This window comes from Trachurus japonicus, chromosome 1, assembly GCF_045865225.1.
Source record: "Trachurus japonicus isolate A0001 chromosome 1, Traja_1.0".
Lineage (NCBI taxonomy): Eukaryota > Metazoa > Chordata > Actinopteri > Carangiformes > Carangidae > Trachurus > Trachurus japonicus.
Genome location: NC_140907.1, coordinates 23422459 through 23439099, shown reverse-complemented (window position 1 = coordinate 23439099; position 16641 = coordinate 23422459). Strand labels below are relative to the sequence as shown.

Sequence of the window (16641 nt, the reverse complement as noted above, 5' to 3'; positions counted from 1 at the left end):
TTTTACTGTTTGTTTCTTTCAAATATTCACTGTCTCCGTTCTGTTGATGTTAAGTCGGTTTGCAGCAGTCTTTGTTTTTTGCAAACAGAGCTGTAGATCATTTTAATATAATGCTATATGCAGTCTGACAGTGTCATATTTTCTTTTCAAAACCCGTTTGCCTCACAGTGCCCCACAGAGTTCTTGCCTGTTTATGCGTCCCCGTGTTACGGTTCACCTCTGAAAGGGAAACTCAGGGAGCTCATGGGTAACCTGTGACAGTGAAACACAAGCAGAGGCTACACAGAGGCATTTCATGTCAGTGTAAGACATTTCAGCGCGGACATATGTGAATGCTTCAGGAGACAGAGGGAAAGAAAGAGGGAAGAGGGGTTGAAAAAGAGGAACAGAGAAGGAGAGAGAGAGAAAGAGAGAGAGGGATTGAGATGAATGGCCCAACTTAAAAGCGCCACAAAAGTACCTTCACACTTTCATCAGCGAGATGTGTGTGAGATTAAAGTGTAGCGCTGTGTTTTGGCCTGCTGCTGTGTGTGTGTGTGTGTGTGTGTGTGTCAGGGATGTTTCATGAGCTTGAGCTGGTGCTGCTACTATAGTGAAGAATGCCAATTTACATTCCAGGAGTGTCATTTCATTACTTTTATCTCCATGCTGCCTTCTCCCTGCCAGGGCAGTCAGGGATCTGGATTTCCTTTACAACATAAGTCACACAAGTTAAAATGCTGGTATTCCTTTTTATCTGTGTGTTTCTTTCTCTTCCTCGTGTGTCAGATAATTATACACTTATTACATTCTCAGAGTTGCTGACAGAGAATAAGTGCTGGTGTGGCAGAGAGAAATATATATATATATATATTATACTGTATATTCTTTTCTTTTCTTTTCTTTTCTTTTCTTTTCTTTTCGTTTTTTTTTTTTTTTTTTGAGATTGGACAACAAAACTCTCAACATAAAATAATGTGGAAAATGTCGAGGTAAATGTCCTCGTTATGCAGCGAGCAGACGCCACGGTTCAGCCTATATAGCACTGCTACGTGAGGTTAAAGAAAAAAGTTCAAGTTGTCAGCGAGGGTGCAGCTAGGTCGTGATTCCTCTGGGTCTGCAAGGAATCAGAGAGGGGGAGAGTGTGTGAGAGTGTGTGTGCATGGGGTGGGAGCCACTGGTTAGTCGGTTCAATAATCTGCTGGACAGGTAGGCCTGTGACGCCCCCCTTAGAGAGGCTGCTAATGAAGAGAAAGGCTGCTTAGTGGTGCTCTGCTCTGACCTCACCAACCCTCCCTGTCCCCCCTGCTGGTTTCCTCTGATTACTGCTCACATCCAGAAACACTTCCCTCCTCTTCACCCACTACTCCATCCCCTCTATTTCTCCGTGGCTTTCTAACTTTCTCATCTGGTTCTTCTTAATTTGAAAAGAATGGGTGCTAAGTGCATAATGGACTAATAAGACATTTTGGTGCATTTATGTATTTTCTGCACTTTGTTCTTGTACTTGTGTACTCTCTTGTGTTTCTACTTTGTGCGATTCGTTTTTGGAAATAATCACTTCTTGACCTTCATGTTCCTCCTCATTTTCTTTGCAAGTTTAGTTATGATGAGACTGCGCTCTCAAGTAAAGAGCTTAACCTCGGCGTTGCACGGGTGAAAGGAAATAGGTGCAAGCGTGGAGCGGGGAGAAAAAATAAACAAACTTATTTTAGATGAGACGAGAAATATGGACCTGCTGCACTCATGCTAACAGGTGAAGAGATTCAGCAACGCTCCCTCCCACCGTCACACAATGTTTGCCTCCACAACATCAAAGTAACATTCTCCGAGTGTTTTTATTTATCCAGAGCTCCAGAGCTGGGCCACTGCTGTACCGATATAGCCCCGCTAATCTCCATCTGTCCTCAGCCCCAATAATCTCGCGAGTGACTGATAGTGTGTCTTGGCCGTGACAGAAAAGGTAATATTTTGAAAGGAGGAGTGGGGTCATATACCTAACGGTGACTTGAGACGATAAACTTTGAACAAGACACTGCAGCCGAAGCTGTGGGATCCAGCGACTAAACAGAGACACTGTGAAATGTTAAAACAAATTGGATCGCAGAACACCTAATTTAATAAAGAGCACAGTGTGAGACATAGTTGATTTAAAACAATATACATATGAGAGGCATAATTACATTTTTTTGCACCTCAGCATACAAAGTTAAGAAACTAAATCCTTATACACTTTCACTGATGAAAAATATCAAATTTCCTTATGAGCACATTTGAAATTTGGTCTGTGTTCTTAAATTAAAAAAAGAGAGAGAAATAAACAGTAGGAGTTAATGAATAGGGTTAACAGTTGTTATGACATGAGCATTCAAGATGTGTTTTGTCTTGTACCATCACCCTGATTGATATCTCTAAGAGCTTTAAACTGCTCAATGATAGTAGTGTGTTGGTGGCGAGGGGATAGATCATACATGGAAATGGCAAGTTAATCAGATTAAAATCAAGCTCGGCGCTACAAGCTGTGTTTAAACTGTAAGCCGATACTCCCACTTACATGTGTTACATTTTTTGTGTCGTTTTTTTTTTTCTGCAGGCTTCATTTCACATGCTAATCCAAACACTATCATATTCCTTAAGGAAGAAATCGGGAAAACTTTGGTCTCAGAACATGAACACACCCAGTGTGTGCAGAAGCCACACACTCCCTCAGTCTTTATTTGTTTAAAGTGAGAAATGATAGAACACATTTTGCACAACTCAGCCTTTAGAAAATACACTCCGGCTGCATTTTTCCTGTCTTCCTACTAGACACAGCCATGATTCTTACATTTTCAGCTGTAAGCTGGGGTGGCTTTAATTGATTCTGTCCAGAACTAATTACTGGCAACTAAGTAAAATAAACACTTCAGTGTCACTGGGTGGCAACGGTGGATCGGTAGGGAAATTACATTTCACTTGTAATCCATACATTCTTCAGCTGTGCTAGAATATAATTCATGTCGACGCTATAGAAATACCAGAGAGCTGGACCTATGTAACGAACAGGAGTATAGTTGTAACCAAATGGCTCAGTTGGGAGGTATAGGGTTATGTGGTATAATTTATATTTTATAGCTCCCTCCTGCACTGACTGCACTCCAGAATAAAGTTGTTCGATTTTGTTCCATGAACAGTGAGTGAGAAAATCTGGGATTTCACTTGTGATGGAAACTCCAGACACCACTTTGTTCCTTGCTTTCTCTTGTACTTTTTTTTATTTTCCTGTTGAGTCTCATTTCTTGCTTTCAGATAAAAAGACACCAAACTGCTGCCGTTTGTATGCACAGTGTACATGTGGATGTTTGCATGACTGCATCTATGTTCTCTCTCTCTCTCTCTCTCTTTCTCTCTTTCTTTTTTTTTGGGTGTGTGCATTAGTGGCCCATGCCCCAGTGACTCAAAAGGCATGGAAAGATCTCCTCAGGCCATACAGAGTGATTTGATTAAAAGAGAATAATTTGCCCTAAAGATGTCTTTTCTCTTCCCTCCAAAAAAGCTGGTGGAAGAAATATGATATGACAAGATAAGTGGTGGCTCATGAAAAATTCCTGAGGACTGAGACGTAGCATGTTGACTTTGGCATCATTGCCCAGAGTGTCTACTTCTTTGCTAGAAACTGTGCTGACAATGTTATTTTTACCTGAATCGCCTTTGAAATTATTCCCCTGGTTCTCGATTCAGAGTTCTTTTATTTGAAACCTGTTTATGTTCTGTCCAAACTCCGCACTTAACTCCAGGCATTGTCTCCTTCAGCTGACCAAAGAACTCTTTTACGTACTGCGATTTCATATCGTTACTAAAACAATTATGAATGGCTGTTTATGAAGAAAAAACGGGTCTGAATTTGCATTTGCATGCACTGATACAACCAATTACAATAAGCCCAGTCACTCTCCTCTATCAACAAAGGCATCTAGCAATGTGTGCACAACCCGACAAAAAATGATGACAACCTGTTGTTAAGGTTTCCTGATGCTGGTGTTTCCTGTTCTCACTGCCTGACACATCACAGGTGAAATGTACTTCCACTTCCAGCTCTGTTGGACTTCTCCTGTGCTTAAGTCCTGGTTTTGCTGACCCATCCATCCACCCTGACCTCCTCCTCAAGTGGACTTTGCAGCTGCGTAACACTGGTCACCTGATCCGTCTCCCATCATAGATTACGGTGACCAATTAGTCAGCGTTGTCTCTATTATTTTGGAGCATTCCCTGAAATTCCCTGTTGCAAACAACCTATGAGGCCATTTTCATTGGCTGGTGTTCTTACAGTAGATCAAGAAGCAGACTGGCCACTTGAGGCTGGTTTCAAAAGCTCATCAGTCCTCATAGACTCCCGTGTTAAAATACCCCAAGTTTACGGAAGTGATGAACAACAACACACAGCCCTGCTCGTTTAACTAGGAGTGAGCTGCACATAATGTGAAGCAGGTAACATCCTGACTATGCATGTCAAGTCAAGTCAAGTCAAGTAAATTTTATTGATAAAGTGCCAGTTCACAACAAAGTTATCTCAATGCACTTTACAAGTAGCGAAGATCTCACCGAGAACAAGCACATATGGCAACAGGGGCGAGGAAAAACTTACTTTTATGAGGCAGAAACCTCAAGCAGAACCAGACTCAGAGTGGACGGCCATCTGCTTCAACCAGCATGACAACCTCTCACAACCTCATGTCAAAAACCAAACAAACAAACTATCCCTATAATATGTGTGTTTCACTTGAGCATAGGTTGAAACATAAACATAAACAGCATTGTGTATTTAGTTGATTGCACTGACTTCTCCAAGTCAAGGCAGTACGTTGATGGAAGACCCTTTTGTTGCCATGATTATGGACATTTCTGGTACGTACATGTTACACATTATATCTTTATAGTAGAGAGCGAACAGAAAATCTTTTTTCACAGCTATTTCAAGTGTATATATTTATTTGATCAAATTCAGCTAAAACAGTGACAGTTCAGTGTAACACAGCTGATAATGACACAAATCTTTTATTACTCTTTTCTTTTCAGGCTACACAAGAAGGCAGGGGCTCAATAAACAGAAAACAAGTCTTCAGGTACTGAGTTTGTTTCTGTTTGACACTGTGAAGATTCTTTGACTGGTAATTTTATTTTGAAGGTGTAACTTGTCAAACTTGATTTTATGTTGTGATTCCGTCAAACCTATTCTATTTCTACATAAGACCTGCGGAGTGAATAAACTGTTTAACTATTACGCTGTGTGGTATTTGTTTCATTTTCATCAGATGTACATGTTGTCTCTCTTATTAATTTCATATTAATGGCTTTTATAAGTCTGAATGTTCAAAGAAACTGAATGAAAAGAAAAGCCCCACAGATCTTACTTATCTTGAATTTTATGAACATTTAAAAACTAAACTGTCACTTTCATTTGAGTTGAATATAAACATCTAGATCAGCATACACTTAAGTAAAAATGTTGCAGCTGTAGAACCCACATTTTTGTGGGTTTGATTTTATTTATTTTTTTAATTTGAACATGGGTTACTTTAAACTGTGTGTACTAACCAATGCCTAAAATCCCATGCCGGCTGGGTCAAGAGGGAGCAGTAGTCACCTTGAATTTTTTTTTTTTTTAAGACTTCACTTTTATCAGGCTTTATCTGACAATGACTCTTAACTTAAACTATTGATACTGTAATATTTCAGACACACTAGTAACCTTGTGGGCTGAATGTATAAGGTAGCCTCTATTAAGCAGCCGTTATACAGAGTTTGGAGTCTTTGTCCTTGTATGAATCATTTCTTTGATTTTGGATATTACTTTTTAAGAAATCAGTGAAGGATGTCAGTCAGTGCATTGTGCATATGTTCAATTCTGTTGTGAACATTTTCATATTTATGTGACCTGGCTGGGTCAAGAGGGAGCAGTATTCACCTTGCTTTTTCAAGACTTTACTTTCACCAGGCTCTCTCTGACAATGATTCTTATCTTAATCTATTGATAATGTTTCAGACACACTAGTAACCTTGTGTGCTGAATTTATAAAGTAGCTTCTATTAACCAGTCATAATACAGCGTTTGGACTCTTTTCTTTGTTTGTTTTCTTTCTTCTTTTTTTTTGGGATATTACTTTTCAAGAAATCAGTGAAGATTGCCAGTCAGTGCATTGTGCATACTTCCTATGTTTATGTGCTCGGTGGAGCATGGGCATATGTCAAAGAAATGATCCTCTAAACAGCATAATTTATTTCGGCAAATACCCCATAATGGCATTTTCTTATGTTCGAGTGATAAAGCCCTCCAACAGCACTGGTAATTATGTCTCTTGTCTGTCCAAAGGAATAAGTTTAGTGATGTTATTATAGAGCTGCATAAGGAGGAGGTCATGGTGGATGGATGGGTCAACAAAATGTGGTACAGCAGACTGCCGGTAGCTTCCTGTTTCCTACCAACGCTCAGCTTTGGTTTCTTTTATTCATAAATACGATCCTTCCATAACCTTAACTCAGTGGTGATTATTGTGACCAAGATGAAGAAAGCTCCCTTAGTAAGTACTTATTTCCATCCAAACCATTCCCTAACCAACTAAGTTTTGTTTATGCCTAAACCTAACCAGACCTTAACCAGAGCACTGCCACATCGTAAAAAAGAGTTATTTTTCCAACAGCAATTTCTAATGGTTTCGAAAAGCACTGATGTACGTGTCATGTCACTTTGGATGGCAGGCAGATATAAGATGTATTTTTTCATAAATCTGGAAGAGTATTTGTTATCAAAATAAATCTTGAGGCCAGCTTACTAAAGCATTTGAAATAATAGAGGAGATGTTGCTAACCCTGGCCCCAACCAGTGAAAAGCTCCATCTGTATTGTTTGCAGTTGGGAGGCACACATGTATGAACCCTATAGAACTGATCTGAGATAACCCTAGAGAAGTCTTTTAATGGATGATGCTGCATCCATTGAAGTGTGCTGTGCCGTACGATACATCTCCAAAAACCGGGATGACATGTTAGAGGTCCTACCCTGTGATTGTTGGTGACAAAGGTGCTTTTTATGGTGATAATCATAGTAATTAAGCAGTCCGAGGATGATGGGATTTTGTGTGTTTGTTTGCTTCTTAGTTCACTTTTCCTGTTTGAGGGAAATTTAACGCTCATAAAGGCCACATCTGTATGCTTGTGTGTGTGTGTGTGTTTGTCCGCGCACCTATGATTGTGTCTGTGTGTTTTTTCGCTCGCGTTTGCGGCCGTGTGTGTGTGTGAGGAGAAATCTGCTGACAGGTAGTGTGTCAGGAGGAGGGGGGACAGTGGCGCTTTTGAGACAGACACAAGAGACGAGTCTCAGAGAGAGAGAGAGAAAGAGGGCCTCTTTCATGTGACTCTGCATTCCACCAAGGCACAGGCAGAGAGGCACAAGACGAGACATGCGTCCCCCCTCGTCACTCCCTCTGCCTCTTCCCCTTCTACACCCGCTCTTCTGCCCTCCTCCCCCTCCACATCCAACCTCCACCCCTCCTCTCCGCTAGTGACCTTAACATTTATCAAAGAACCCCATGCTGGAATTCCTCTTCAGCATCTGTGTCCTGGTGAGCGAACCAGACACACACACACACACACACACACATGTACATGACACACATTCACACACACACATACCGTGTCGCAGACCAATCTGTTTTGAATATTGTGGCGCTGTGGAGGGGCTGTCCTTGTTGTTCCCCGAGCAGGGGAGGGTGGCCTCGAGACACTCACACACAGAGACATGGACACATGCTTGCACACACATTCTCTCCTCCTTCTTGTTTCTTTATTGTACCTCCTGTCACTTTGTCCTATTCATTTAACCTTTCATTACAGCCAGCAGACAGCCCTGTGTGTGTCTGCACAGCTTCAGGAACAATGCCAAAAAAGCCCCACTGTCACAGTTATTAGATTCCTCTGGCCCCCTTTTACCCTGGCAACTCAATATTAAGAGAGCGAGAGTGAAAGAGGGGAGGCAGGATGAGGGAGGGGAGCAGAACATGGAGGAGAGAAAAAAAAGGGGGTGCGTGGTTGACACTGCTGCTCAACTCCTATGGTGAAGGATCCTCTTGACTTGTCAAGGACATATGCCACATGTTGATAGTAGACAGGTCTCAGACCAAGCAGCGCAGGGAATGTTAGCCACGACGGGGGGAAGAGAAGGAGAAGGAGGAGAGGACGGGCGTGGTGTGACTGTCTTGTGCTGTGGCGAGCAGCACCCTGGAGGAGTCAGACTGAAAACACAAACAGTTTGTGGAGGAATTCTGTTTTTAATGGGCAGCGAGGAGGGGCGGTCTGGTCCCCAAGGAAGGACAGACCAGTTCCTTCTCCTTCTCCTCCCTTCTTCCTTCCCTGCCTGTCGCACTGTCTCTCTCTATCTTATCTTCTGCTCCTCCTCCTTACACACCAGACCCTATGAAGAGGATCTTTGTTTTATGACCCCTGTTGTAAATGTATGTGTGTGTGTGTGTGTGTGTGTGTGTGTGTGTTGAACTCTAAACTGGCTATGAAAAACAATTTGCTCTTTTGCATTTTGAATGAAGATGAAAGAATACATAGCAAGTTATTGATTAGTTTCATACCTCCAACAGCCATTATGGCCGTCCGACACATTATCGAGGTGAAGATGGAATATTTTCTGAGAAGCGCTAAAGTCTCTCTGTCACTCTCTGCTCCCTCTGAACATCATGTAGCTCGACACGTCACTGGCGGATATCTCATTAAAATTACAAAAGGGAGCTACAGTGTTAGGCCTATACCTTTATTTTTTCTTTCTCCATTACAAATCCTCAGTAGTTTACACAATATTCAGCTGCATACTGTTGATTCTGATTACAAACACTTAAAATAAACCATCGTTGCATCATCAACCACCACTGACACGTGTGACCTCAAAATATGTTTGCGTTAAAGTGACAGAGCCCTCTACTGGCCACAGCAGTCACAACGGGAGCCAAGAAGGAATTATTATAAAGCGCCAGTGTCTGAATAGGAGGCACGTACAGGGTGTGTCTTTTAACCATGATAGCTATTCTATAACTTTGAGCACACGTTTTCAGTTGTAACCATGATGATGCCCTGAAACATTAACAAAGTGCTTATCTCAACCTGTTTTTGTGGATAAAACCCACCCAACCTTTGCCATACCGGTGTCAGAACATAAAAGTGTTAATATTTAGTTATTAAGAGTGATTTTCAGCAGTTTATCTTTATCTATTTATCTCTCTCTTTCAGTTTATCATCTTCTATGGGTCACATCTGAGGGCAAAAACAAGATGACCTATGTGGTTGTTTAGGTTGGAAGAAACCTTGACTCCTGGAAATTAGTTAGCCTATATAAATATTACTCATATGTTGTGGAAGCAGATGTAATCAGTAGCTGGATTATCTCCAGAGGCAGCAATCTTTTAAAGCGCTACATTTATGTACCACAAATAGGTGGTCTGGGTGGGCATTCAAAGCACAAGACAACAATTTGTTGAAGGTTAGAGGAACATTATAGTTTCGATTTAATATTAGTAAAAAACTCAACTGCTTCAAATCATTACAGACTTTTTCTGTATTAAACCTGAGCTACACTTGTTCACTAAACTTAGGCAAGTCCTGCCAGTCTCCTAACATAACTATGAAAAAGATAAATAATGCTGTAGACACTAAAAGATGGCACTATGACAAAATTATATGGTATTACATTTTTTGCACATTAATTAACATTTTCACAATATGTTCATAGGAAACAGGCAGCATTTTTCCTTTAAGTATATGGATATATTTCAATTCTAATTTCTAGGACACAGAGTTGGTGAGTTTAATGCAATAAAGCCCATCTCAAAGCCTTCAAACCCATAATTATTTTTATTGACAGTTGAAGATAAACTACATTTTTGTCACCTCAGATTCATGGTAGAATTTCACATGTGTAATGTGAACACGGTGGAGAAATACCTTACGGTCTGCTTTCATGAAGTCTCTATTGCCTCTCTTGTAACACTGGCAAAAGCCCGGTGCAGTCCAGTAAAGCTTGGTAAAGCTGTGCTCAGGTCAGTCCAGCCCAGTCAGCAGAGAGCGGACAGTGATGCTCCTCCAGTAATACATTAGCTGAAATGGATCAGGGCCTGGAGTGGAAAGGCATTGGTCACTCTGGTGGGGGGCAATGAATCGCTCACCTGTCATTGGAGATTGAGCCAGCACACACACACATACACACACACACACACACACACACGTGAATGAATGCACATTACACACTTTCCCTGCCCTGAAGACAGAGGGGCAGAAACAGAGCAACAGTCTGAATCCGGACCATCAGGCAGCAGTCTTGATGAAGTCCATCTCTCACTTCTGTCATCCCTCTGCACCTATCCCTCCCCCTCTCTCCCCTCTGAGGCCACCACTCCTCTCTGTGTGACTGACTCTTTATTATCCTCATCCCGTCACTTAGTTAGAGCGGTGACCAGCCGCCTCTCTCTCCTCTGTCCTCTCTGTCATCCCCATTTCCAACCTCTCCCTCTGCCTCCAGGCTGTCGATCCACCTCTCTGCCCCACATCCCTCTAATTCTCTGATTGGACTCTCTCTTTCCCCTCTCAGGGCTGTAATTGATGGTGGTGTTATTGTGCCCACTTCCCTGGCCCTAAAGCTGTTCCTCCAGGTCAGCACTACTTCACCATTTAAGACATGCTGGGAATGGGGTAGACAGTGAAGAGCTTTTTTCTTCTTTTTTTTTTGTCTGTGTGTGTGTGTATGTGCATAGTCCTGTATGTATGTGTGTGAATTTGTGAATGTGCTAAAACCAGGGTTACTCATCTGCTTTGTCTGGTTAAGCAATCAAAGTGTACCTGATTGGTTTTCAGACTGTTCTTTAAAATCCAAAACAATCTTGACTTTCACACTCGAACTTTGTCATTTTTGAATAAGGGACAACATTTCCTCAGAACTACATGTTCCTCCTCAAGTGTAGTGTTTGCCCTTGGCTGCCATAGAAATGCACACAGTGGCTTTGATTGTATTCTTTGTTTGGTGGTCCTTTCTGGTAGCATTTTCCAACTTTTAAACTATTTTGCAAAGTAAAATAAGTGCACTGTGAAGTATTTTTCAAAGCATCCTGTAGAGGGGAAAAATCTCTACCTGTTAGGAAGTTTCAATTCTAATTCTTTATCAGCTTCTTACTTGTCACCTGTACAAAAATCAAGGTCCTCACGCTCAAAATTCATTTATGTTTTTTTTTTCTTTCCACTTTTCATTTGACCTCAGTTGAAGCTAACTTGATGGTTATGTTGTAGTTCTTGAAAGATTTGCAAGGTTAAGTAGGACTTGAGTCTGAATGAGTCAGTACCTGCAGGTATATTCATGTTTACCCACTCTAGTTTTTATTCCATAGCTTTCCTTTGTGATGTATAAGAATGCTGGTTGGATGTGTACCTCACCCTGGACCAGATCGCAGCAATAGTACTTAGTAAAACACAAGATGTAAAGTTTGTTTTATCCACTAAGCTCTTTCTCTCTCTTTTTCTGTCTCTCTGTGTCCCAGTCTCTGTCTTTCTTGCTTCCTCTCTCACTCTAGCCCAGAGTCCCTCCCCAGCATGGACCTTGTATTTATTACCCTCTAAGTAATCACTTTGCTTTCTCTTTTGATAGACTGTTATTGCTCTAACTAGCTGAGGTCCCTATAGGTATTTGGAGGCTTTCCAGTTTTATTAGACAAAGGCCTCATTATTCAAGGCCAGCATTAAGACTACCATTAGATCCATTTGCCCCCTAGTCACATGTATCCAGTAGCAGCCAATTCATATTATAGCCCCTGCACACTTAGTATTTACAACACAAACATACTCATTCCCTCTTGTCAAAGTTAAATATAGACAATAATTAGAGAGTAACTTTGCTACTTTGTGAGAGGCTGGATAAGTTTACAGTAATAGTTTGTACAGATATTTTAGTCATCATCAAAGTGAAGTAACTGGATAGTTTGAAAAAACAAAACAAAACATTAACAGCTAAAATTGGAATTGAAACTTGACTAGATTTTTTTTTCCAGTTTTCAAAAGAGGATAAAACCAGATTTGGATGCAGAGACACTGCATAAGTTTCAAGCATCTGGATTGGTTTTTCCAATTGCAGCTGTTGACTGATTCTTGTGAGCTGACATTGCTTGATGTGCTGCTGACTTACACAGTATGGTGCGTTACTGACTACAGTGCGTCACTCCTCCATGTCACAGCCCCTAATGATACAAGATGTTTTCTCCGTCTTTTCAACAAGCTCACAGTGTTGGTGATATACTGTTAGCAGTTAGAGCCTTCTGTCCCTTTGTAATATTCATCATTGACCCATTGTGTAGCAAACTGTTTTATTCCACTCACACATTGGGAACTTCACACCACTTATTCTGATTCGATGGAATTTTTCAGCCATGCAATGTCAACACCTGCTGAGTCCTTGGCCTTGTCATTTGAATCATGGCAGGCTGCGGCAGTAAAGTTCAGAGTCATGAAAAAATATACAATAAGCTGATACATCCCCAGACTTATATTTCCATTGGAAATGAATTGATATAACAAACTATTTTAAGTGCCCGCCCACAAAGTTACTGGACCAATCAAATTTTAGATCAAAAGAAATCACATCTTGTGTAGAAATCCAATCTTTGCACACTATTGCTGAACAAAACTTGTGTTTGGTCTTTCATCTTTCAGCTATATAGATTTTCTATTGTGACATTGGTCCTTTTTATAAAACATACTCAAGGTTGTGCCTTTGTTCCAGATTGCTGTTCTGTATAAAAGATCTGAATATGCAACGGGGGCTCGTGGTGACTGCCTCCCCCAGCAGAGGTAGTCAGAGCTGGATTGATGCGAGACTGACTTTGGAGTGCCAAATCTGAAATCAGCCACTGGGGCGGCAGTGTGCCAGCTAGTTAAGTACAAGGTAAACCAGTCAATCTGGCATAAAGAGGGGTCATCTTAACAGCAATATAGCGGGACTTCTGTTTAAAGACGTTTTCCTCTTCAAGCAGTCAGCACACCCTCCTCCCCGGGGAGCCAGAGCATAAACAAAGAAACAGATGCTCAACTTGTGGCAGAGAGGCAGAGAGATTTAAGGTGCTCCAGTTTTGATTTCTTCTATTTCATTGTTGCAGCTTTTTAATTTCTTTGTAGCCACCTGTGTGTCCAATATGGTGCTCATCCTTCCTAATCGATGGGCCCTTATTGGGTTTCTGCGTTTGGTCAAATATCTCATCGCTTTCTGGCCCCTCAGGCAACAGGATCCAAACTAATAAGAAATCTCCTCAGTCTCTCGGGTTGGGTGTACAGATGAAAAAAATGATTAGTGCTGAGATAGTATGTATCTGTGACCGAAACCAGATTTTCTACAAGTTGACCGAGTTAAAACTAAAGCCTGAAACACAGAAGTTGACATGTTTACTGATCCTGAAGAGGATGTCAGCTCATGTCCACATTAAGCTGCTTTTATTTGAAAGAGTCTCTTTCTGTCCAAATGTCCAACAACCAAGAACTGACTATTTCAAAAATGTTCCTGTGAATGCAACAATCTCAAAATAATGATCGAACAATACAGCGAGTTGCATTATGAGTTGTCACAGAGCTGTACCTGGTGGCTCTGTGTACAATTTAGCATGTTCCTGTCTCTGAACAGGAATTCACCTTTGTTAAAATATGTAAATGAAAATTTGTGTGGAAAAGGGGACTTAGAAAACTTTCCTTTTATTGTTGTTTGTCAATAGTTGTATTTGTATGTAAATGCTGTTTTCTGCTTTAGTGTGGACACAGGCTTAGGCAGCTGTGTTTACTTATTGTGGTCATGTCTTAGATTGGTTGCAGCTCTTGTGGCACAGGTGGTGCTTGTGAACATAGCCTACTGTACTTGAAGGGGCTTGCAAGCTGAGAGCTGTTCATTTTCAATTTTTTTGTGATATATAATTATAAATATGTATGTATACCAACACTGACATACAGTATAGCAACACACAGATACAGAGTACACACAAATGGCCTCTCAAACACAGAAATAAATAAAAGGTCCTTCTCAACCTACAAGGGGGTCAGAGTGAGAGAGGAAGAGAGGAATGCATTAATGCACAACAGCAAGATAACATTTACAGTATCTGAATCTATCTATGTCTCCACAATTTATGTCTCAACTGTATATACTGATAAATAGAGCATGTGTAAGAGAAAAAAAAGAAGGAGGGCAGAGAGAGAGAGAGAGAGAGAGTGCCACTTTGGAGTAAAGCTGTCATTACTCCGGCTGGCGCACTCCCTCATAAATACTGATAATGAGATGCTTTCAGCAGCGTAATCATTTGCCAATGTAGCAGTAGGTAATGTGAGAGGAACACTCTCCTTCCTCTGCTTCTGTCTGGAGATGACACAACAGATTCTATTTAGTCATTACCACAGCTCGCCTCATTGAGTAGAACAATACAACACAACTGATTTCTTTTTGTGCGTGCAGTTATATAGTGATAGCAGGAAGAGAGAAAAATAAAGTTGTGCAGATTCTAAGTTACTTTCAGATTAACTGTTAGAGTGAGGCTTAACAAGAGGTAAATATGCAGCTCTTTGCATTTTCTTTGGAGTTTTTCTGGCCCAAAAATGGCAACATTGGTCATTTGATCATGGGAAATCTTTACTAAGAACCCGTGTAAACAACAATCAACAATCAACAACTTTCGTTATACTGTAATTGCTGTGTTTCAGTTATTAGTTAATAGTTAACAGCCTTGAGGCTCATATAAGACTAATCAAACAAACACAAGTGTTTTGAAAGGTAGCGATTAGCCATGTTTTGATCTGACCTGACCATATACAGTAGTTAAAGTCACATGAGGACAGTGTTTGTAGTAAGGCATTACTGTAACTCCACTACTTTTTGAAGTAATGAGTAGTGCAACTAAACACGTTTTCAAATTAATTTACAAAAAGTTAAGTAATTACATTTATTGCCATTGAAGTTGAGCAGTTACTCATTATTCTATGTGAAACAGATAATAACTACACAGTTTATGTCCGCTGATCACCCGCCTTGGTGGGCGTGGTGACAATACGACCAGCCCACACTATGGTGGACCATTCAGGGTTGAGTTCACTGTTGTGGAAATCAAACTAGAGCATTATGTTTCCCTCCTTTAGAAAAGAATACAGTGCTGATCCGTTGTCTATGTGCAAGTGTGAAAACTGTATGCACAACAAAGGCCAGCGAAGAAGCCCTTGTTTTGAAAGCCTGTCGAGGCTCCAATAAGTACACGAACAAACGTAAATGTAAAACATATGAGCAGTGGTTTGTAAAGTAATTTAATTACTTTTTGAGAGAAATAACTAGGAACTGTAACTAATCACTAATTTTCTGTAACTTGCCTAACACTACATGAAGCTCAGTAGAGTCACATGGGTTGCTCTAGAAGGCAATGACAAGCTACCTGTTTCGTCATGTAGGTTGTTTGTGTTCACCTCAGAGGAGCCTTGGTGCCTGTTTACTTAAGCTCAAAGGCCAAGTGGGTTGTCAGACACATTTGTCACAGAGAAACGGTTTTGAGACACACCTTAAACATGTTGCACAGTCTGTCTGTGCATCTTTATATGTGGCTCTGTTTGTTTCTCTTCCCGTCATTTGCACCAACAGGTTCACTGTGTGATGTCCTAAAAGTGTTTGGGAGTTTCCCGCTGCAGGACAGCCACATTAAGGGCCTCCGACCGTCGCCCCCTCTGCTTTCGCCTCCCGGCTCAGAATGAACTCACATCTCTGGAGGCGGTCCCAGGATAAAATAAACAAGAAAATGCCTTTGAAAAGCAGCCACTGACACTCCACTATATATATCTTTCCTATGGGCCATCACTCTAATGGCAGTTCCCTAAGAAGCTCTATGAAAGCACTGTATGGCATGTTATCTTCTGCTGCCTATCTACCACTGGCCATTAACCAGCATCCTTGATCATTTTAATAGTCTCTCTATACTGAATCTCTCAGACTCTGCAGTGATTGGACAAACACTGGGGTCCCTAGCGATACGAGACGAATACATTGAGGAGCTATTGTGGTTTTCCAGGGCATCGCTGTGTATTGTTTACTGGGTCTGCTTGATTGCCCTCTGTCCAAATCAGAGGGTACAGGCAGGCAGGGCAGGGGTCTACAGGGACGCACTGTGTTGTGGACTGTCCCAACGTGCTAAGAATATTCACTCAACCCATGGCTCTGAGAAGGGAACCCATCCATAGCTCAGTAAACACACACAAACACACACATAGTGGGAGTCATACATTTGTGCACCAGGGACCATATGGCCGTGCATAAATGTTGGTGTATTTGAGAGTTCGTGTGTGGTAGGAAACCATGTCTGTCTCCACGTCACAGATAATTACCCCCTGTGTGACTTTGCTTTTCACAGTGGGAAAACACATCAGACCCTCCTCATTGACAGTGGCACATACTGAACAGCTCCAAAATAATACCAACCATATGCTGGCAACTAGCTAGTTATGGGCTTAGTTTGAATAAATATATACATATGGCTTCTCCTCTGGCTTTGACTTTCCTTTGCTTTATTATTTAATGACCTTTGTTCATCCTATCTGACCATAGAGTCACATGGTGCATTGCTAGTGGCAACCAATT

The 16641-nt window shown here is 41.2% G+C and overlaps 1 protein-coding gene across 3 annotated transcripts in view; it reads left to right on the top strand.

Moving 5' to 3' along the window:
* The window catches only part of bnc2 (basonuclin zinc finger protein 2), a 160815-nt gene that overhangs the window by 1695 nt on the left and 142479 nt on the right, over positions 1–16641 (top strand). The window lies entirely within an intron of this gene.